General features: G+C 44.7%; 1 long non-coding RNA gene across 1 annotated transcript; it reads right to left on the bottom strand.

Moving 5' to 3' along the window:
• Positions 1-661: 661 nt before the first annotated feature.
• On the bottom strand, positions 662-4,668 carry LOC145552958 (uncharacterized). Its single transcript, XR_014089101.1, has 4 exons — positions 4,195-4,668; positions 1,239-2,855; positions 810-1,167; positions 662-737 (listed from the first exon to the last, which is right to left on the bottom strand). It is a non-coding gene; the product is annotated as an uncharacterized LOC145552958 (long non-coding RNA).
• Positions 4,669-6,200: the final 1,532 nt, after the last annotated feature.

The raw sequence follows: 6,200 nt of genomic DNA, 5'->3' as shown, positions 1-6,200 counted from the left end.
TCAGGCTCACCATTAAAACATGTCTGAAGGCTACAGGAGGCAGCCGGGCCGCTCCCAGAAGACGGGAGCTCACTGTCTGGATGAATGGATTGATGCTGGAAATCTTTGAGAGGCATCCCTCAAACATTATGGGAATCAAAAGCGCTTTATAACTCTTCGCAATACATCTGGAAATAAGAAAGTGCAACGAAACCTCTTTTTGGCCACAAATCTTTTATATTTCAGCTTGGTTCAGATTTCATTCACACTAATGGTCAGTCAGAAACATCGCCCTGACTTTAATGAATGTGAGCGTGGAACTGGCGGACAGAGGTCGCCGTTTTAGATCATTTCTTAGTTGTATATCATATATAAAGGTAAATATATCTGCTAGTGTCAGATCTACTGAAATATATAGTTACTAAATCTTTGAATTGAGGCACTTATTAAACTACACAATGCAGATATCAATGGATTAACATGAAGTAACCAATAAAAAAAAAAAATCAAATGAGACTAGTAATATTTTTTTCTGTTTTGTAATATTTTATATTTCATATTAGGTCCATTCTGTCGCTTTGAGCCTTATGGTGCGTATTTACTGTTCTGTTCCCTTTAGTATCTGTCATGTTGGTTCCAAGTTTTCTAACCCACATGCGAGAACACAATCAGGAGAGGCAAATAAATGAACAATGATAAGTTTATTGAATCCAAGGGAAAAGGGAATGAGGTCTGGAACAGATGACCGGATCGTTTTACTGTCAACGAGAGACAACGGATTAGTAAGAGTGGATGAGAGATTTTCCAGGAGTAAACAGACTGGATCTTACTTGGTGTGGAGGCAAGTGGTTGCAAACAGAGCGCTGGATGAGAGGGCTTCGTTGGAGGGCGGACAGGTTTGTAGGTGGCGGAACGAGCGGGGTCCGACTTGGTCCAGTTGTAATAATTCTCCAGATGGGTTCGGGCACGGCAGGTAAATCCTGTGGCGTCCCGAAGGAGAATCCACTGGAGACGGACCGACAACAGGGGGAAGGCAAGCACACGGGGAATGGCGTCCGGCTGGTAACACCAACGGCGTCAAGGGAGGACACACGAGGAAGGTAATTCACAACGGTGGGGAACATAAGCTCACTCAGAATCCCGGGGCAGACGGCACACTCGGGGACGACGAGGAGACAGCAGGTTCACCTGGCGTGGAAGACAACAAGGGATTAGCACAAAGTAATTTGCAGAGGGCCTTTCTCTGGAACGATGTTTACCAAGGTAAGCAAACACTCAGGCCATGAGAAGTTGGTCAGCCGTTGCTTAAATCCATCCAGTCCACGCCCTCCAAATGAGCTGCAGGTGCGTCTACGGGGTCGACCCCGCATCTCTCCAGGGACTCTGTAACCTTGCGGCATCTAGTGGATGCCACGGGAAATAACAAGTGCTCCAGGAAAATAAACTAAAATCAATGAAAAGGAAACAAAAAACAAAACAGAAAAGCGGATTGGAGGTATGACAGGTTTTTGTGATCAGTCCAGACCAGAATGGGGTGCTCAGCTCCCTCCAACCAATGTCGCCATTCCTCCAGAGCTAGCTCTCTGTCCCCCACGTTGTTGTTTCTTTCTGACAGTAACCCCCCCTCAATGGACGCCACCTGGCGGCCAAACAGAGGATGAAGGCTGTGAGTCCTGAAAGTCCCTAATGACGGAGGGGTCTAAAATAAACGATCCAGGAACGTTCCTCCAAACCATAGCCCTCCCAGTCGACGAGGTACTGGTGACCCCAACCTCGCCGCCGGGAGGCAACAATCCGGCGGACGGAGAAGGCCGGATGGCCATCGACGTCACAGGCGGGAGGAGGGGTTTCGGCCAGAGGGCAAAGTTCACTGGATAGGACAGGCTTGATCTGGGACACATGAAAGGTCGGGTGAATGTGCAGGGACGGAGGAAGACGAAGGTGCACAGCAGAGGGGCTAATGACAGACGACACCTTGAAAGGACCAATGATCTTGGGTGACAACTTTTTGGACATCAACTTGAGGGGAACGTCACGTGTAGACAGCCACACCTTTTGGCCTGCGGAGCATGTGTGGGCAGGAGTTTTCCTGCGGTCAGCCAGGCGTTTATTAAATGCAGATGTGTTGTTGAGAGCAGCAATGGTGACAGGTTTTGGAGAAATGGTCGACAATGGTTAGAATGGTGGTCATACCTTTTGAGGCGGGGAGTCCAGTAACGAAGTTGACGGCGATATGAGACCAGGGTCGTTTGGGTATGGGTAGTGGTTGAAGAAGGCCAGCGGGAGGATGGTTCGAAGACTTATTTCGGGAGCAGACTGCACAGGCTGCGACATACTCCGTTACGTCCTTGTGTACAGATCCCCACCAAAACCTATGATTTATCAGCCCAATGGTGCGGCTGATGCCAGGGTGAGCGGAGAACTTGGAGGCATGTATCCACTGGAGGAAACGGGATCGGACAAATGAAGGTACGTATAATTTACCTGGTGGACAGGATTCAGGAGTGGGTTCGACTTGTTGTGCTTGAGGAATGATGTCTTCGATCTCCCAGGTGACCACTCCCACTGTACAACTGGGGGGAAGGATTGGAGCTGGGGCTTCCTTGGAGTCGTCTGAGGAATAGACTCGGGAAAGAGCATCTGGTTTAATATTCTTTGAGCCTGGGCAATATGAAATGGACAGATTAAAACGAGAAAAGAATAGATACCAACGTGACTGCCGCGGGTTGGACCTCTTAGCGAATTGGAGGTATGACAGGTTTTTGTGATCAGTCCGGACCAGAATGGGGTGCCCAGCTCCCTCCAACCAATGTCGCCATTCCTCCAGAGCTAGCTCTCTGTCCCCCACGTTGTAGTTTCTTTCAATCGGCGACAGTCTACGGGAGAGAAAGGCACATGGATGAAGCTTATGGTCATGATCGGTGGTCTGGGAAAGCACAGCTCCAACCCCTGTATCGGAGGCATCAACCTCCACCAAAAATTGTTTCTTGGGATCGGGCTGGACTAGTATAGGTGCATGTGCAAACCGGGACTTGAGCTCAGCGAAGACGGCATCTGCTTGAGGGGTCCATACGAACACCTTCTTGGTGGAGGTAAGAGCTGTTAGGGGAGATGCAGTTTTGCTATAGTTGCGTATGAATCTTCGGTAGAAGTTAGCAAACCCCAAGAAATGTTGTAGCTGTTTACGGGTCTCGGGCTTAGGCCAGTCTAGAACTGCCTTTATCTTATCTTTTGACGCTCTTACCTGTCCGCCCTCAAGAACGTATCCCAGGAAGGTTACTGACTGACGGTGGAACTCACATTTTTCTGCTTTCACGTATAACTTGTGGATGCTAGTGGATGCCACGGGAAATAACAGGTGCTCCAGGAAATAAACTAAAACCAACGAACAAAAGGAAAAGGAAACAAAAAACAAAACAGAAAACCCAGACCCTGACATTGTATCTTTCATAGACCTAAAGTTATATTCAGATAACTTTGAATATAACTTTAGGTTACATTTACTTCTTGGAAACATTTACTTCTTGTTTCCTTGTTATTTCTGTTTCCAATTTTTTGCCACCTTTTAAACCAATTTCTTGAATCATTTTCTCGTCAGGTTTTGCTCTGTTCATGATTTCCCCCCTTATCTTTGCAGCTCTTTGTTGGACTCCTTACTCACCCATTCTTTAGACTTTACTGATCCAGTGAGCTTTTCCAAAAAATGAATCACCCATGTCCTGTTCTTGTTGCTGAGCATAAATAATAAAGTTATAGATTCCAAGAAATGATGAATCATTAAAGATTTGGACCTACAATGATTTACAGATCCCCTCCACAAAAATGAAACTATTGTTTCTGTTAAAATATTCTATCATTGTTGGGCTACAGAATTGGAATTTTTGTGACCGATGGCTTTGGCCAAATGTTTGAACATCGCTGCTGAAGGTTTTTTTTTTTGATTTCATGAAATTGATCTTTCACCATGAAGACTACCTCTGTCCTGCCTGCATTTGGGTCATTTCACCTCAAACAAAAACTAAATAAAATATATTTTGGGATGGACGCCTTTCATACACAGCTACAGTCATTTTGGGGAGTTAAGTGCTTCACTGCATCCCTACTGGTGGTCTTACAGCAGCTTTGTTATATTTAAAGAAACTTGTGCATTCAGACTTAATTGATGATGGAGTCTGGTCTTAGCAGCAAGTTATCAAGTTTAATTTTCTTGCTTACCTCTAGTAGTAATTGGCGAGATGAAAAAGGGACCAGGAAAATCTGCGATGTTGACACAGTTCTTAAATTTGAGCAACTGAAAAAGAAAAAAATATGCACAGTGACACTGTTAATGCAGGCCAGGGGCAGGCACAGACAAACCAAAGTACAAACTTACAAGAGGGATGGAAGAAAAAATGAGATATAAAGAGTTTAAAAGGAGAAACTGTGGAAATTGAAATATTAACTAGGAGGTGATTGCTGGGACAGGTGAATGATTAAATGATGTAAAACACCTGAGAGGAGAAAAGGAAACAAGGGCACTAATGAAAGATGAAGGGGGGAAATGACAACATGTCACAAATAAACACGGTGATACCCTGCCATTGAGACCGGCAGTGCTGCCGGTCTCAATGGCAGCAACATGGGAGCTTTTGCTCCACGCTGAGGCACTGAGGAGGCATGACTATAGGAAAATATTTAGGTCTCTTTCCAGCTACGTTCTACACCACAAGAGACATTTGAAGGAATAGAAACAAATAAAATAAATAAATATCACAATTTCAATGAGTTTGACCAAAGATGAGTATGTCAAAACAATCATGTTAAAACACATTTCTTACTGCCATTTTGGTGAAACGACTCAAAAATAACAGTAAAGGGACAAAATCTGCTTTCCAAATTCAGTGAAATGTGAGGAACTGTATTGTTTTCATTCATTACCATAAAAAAAAATCAAGGGTTTTGTTTGCTTGACTGCAGAAACATTTTAATTTCACAACAGCAAAATGAGGTCCCCTGATTAAATCTTTAGAGACTTCATTTAGCATCTTGCAGTTTGGTATCAGGGTTGACATGTTAAGTTGCATTTAATGTCCTTCACTTACAGTGTTTTCCACTGATTAATTATTCTTTTTAAACCTCTTTATAACCCGTCAGGCTCATGAGGTGCTAAAATTATCTGTCTGAAGGCCTCTGTAAATCCCACCCTGTCAGGCCTTTGGGTACAAATGGAGCAAACCTCCTTCAAAACGCTGAGCGATCGTATTTTCAAGTATACTTGATGTGACACAGCTGTGCAATTTTAGCCATTTGAAACTGGAACGAATATGGCAAAGTCCAAATTTATTCCTCACCGTGCAGAATTTGCAAAAAGTTTAAAAGCATAATCTCTCTCATTTCTGTTGTGTTATTTAAAATTGCATGTGTTGTTACAATTGAGATGATGTGTCCAAATGCCTAAATATCTCAATAAGATAAACAAGCTTTTGCAATTTTTCACTAGTTTATACTGTCACAAGACACTGACCGAGAAGACAAAGAGCAGCAAACATTTTCTTCACCTGAATGCACAGCATAACGTTCCCATTTTCACTGTTGAAAGACTCACAAAGCCACACTTTCACCCACCAGCCACATACAGGTTCTTGACCCACTTCCTGGCATGCAAGTGAAGCCATCAACATGAGCCCAAATGACGTTCCACCAAGCTCGGAGTCATGCTCCACGTGCCGCTCTCCATGAAGTTATCTTGAGACTCACATCAGCTCCAGGTCACTCAGAGGCCAGCCAATCACAGGGCTCATAGCCTCGTCCTCACCAGAACCCCCTGGCAGCAGCGTGCAGCATAACCGTGTATCATCGTAATCAGACAGACATCTGCACTGTGAATCTGCAGCTCCTGCGTTTATCTGTCTGACCTCTGGGGTTTTATGACTTCTGCTGATATCGGTTACACAGACCCAAACGCAACACACTTCTTTTATGTGCGACGCCAAACAATCAAGGAAGCCTCGATTAAAGACGGCTGTAAGAAACGAGTAGCGCCGTGGCCTGGAGTAAGACGTCTGAATGCGTCCTCTCAGCTGTGTCTGTGCGTATGACTGAATGCATAATTGTGAGCGAAGCGGTGCGGCAGGCACCTGCTGGGGCACTTTTTTATGAGCCTGACCTCACAGACACACTCTCGCTGTGCCCCAGGTTTAATGCATTCATTTGGTGGTAGTGAAATGGAAAAAATATCCAAT

Source organism: Poecilia reticulata, chromosome 9 (assembly GCF_904066995.2).
Source record: "Poecilia reticulata chromosome 9, P_reticulata-male-v2, whole genome shotgun sequence".
NCBI classification, from domain to species: Eukaryota; Metazoa; Chordata; class Actinopteri; order Cyprinodontiformes; family Poeciliidae; genus Poecilia; species Poecilia reticulata.
The sequence above is the reverse complement of the archived record's forward strand: the minus strand, read 5'-3'. Positions and strand labels throughout refer to the sequence as shown.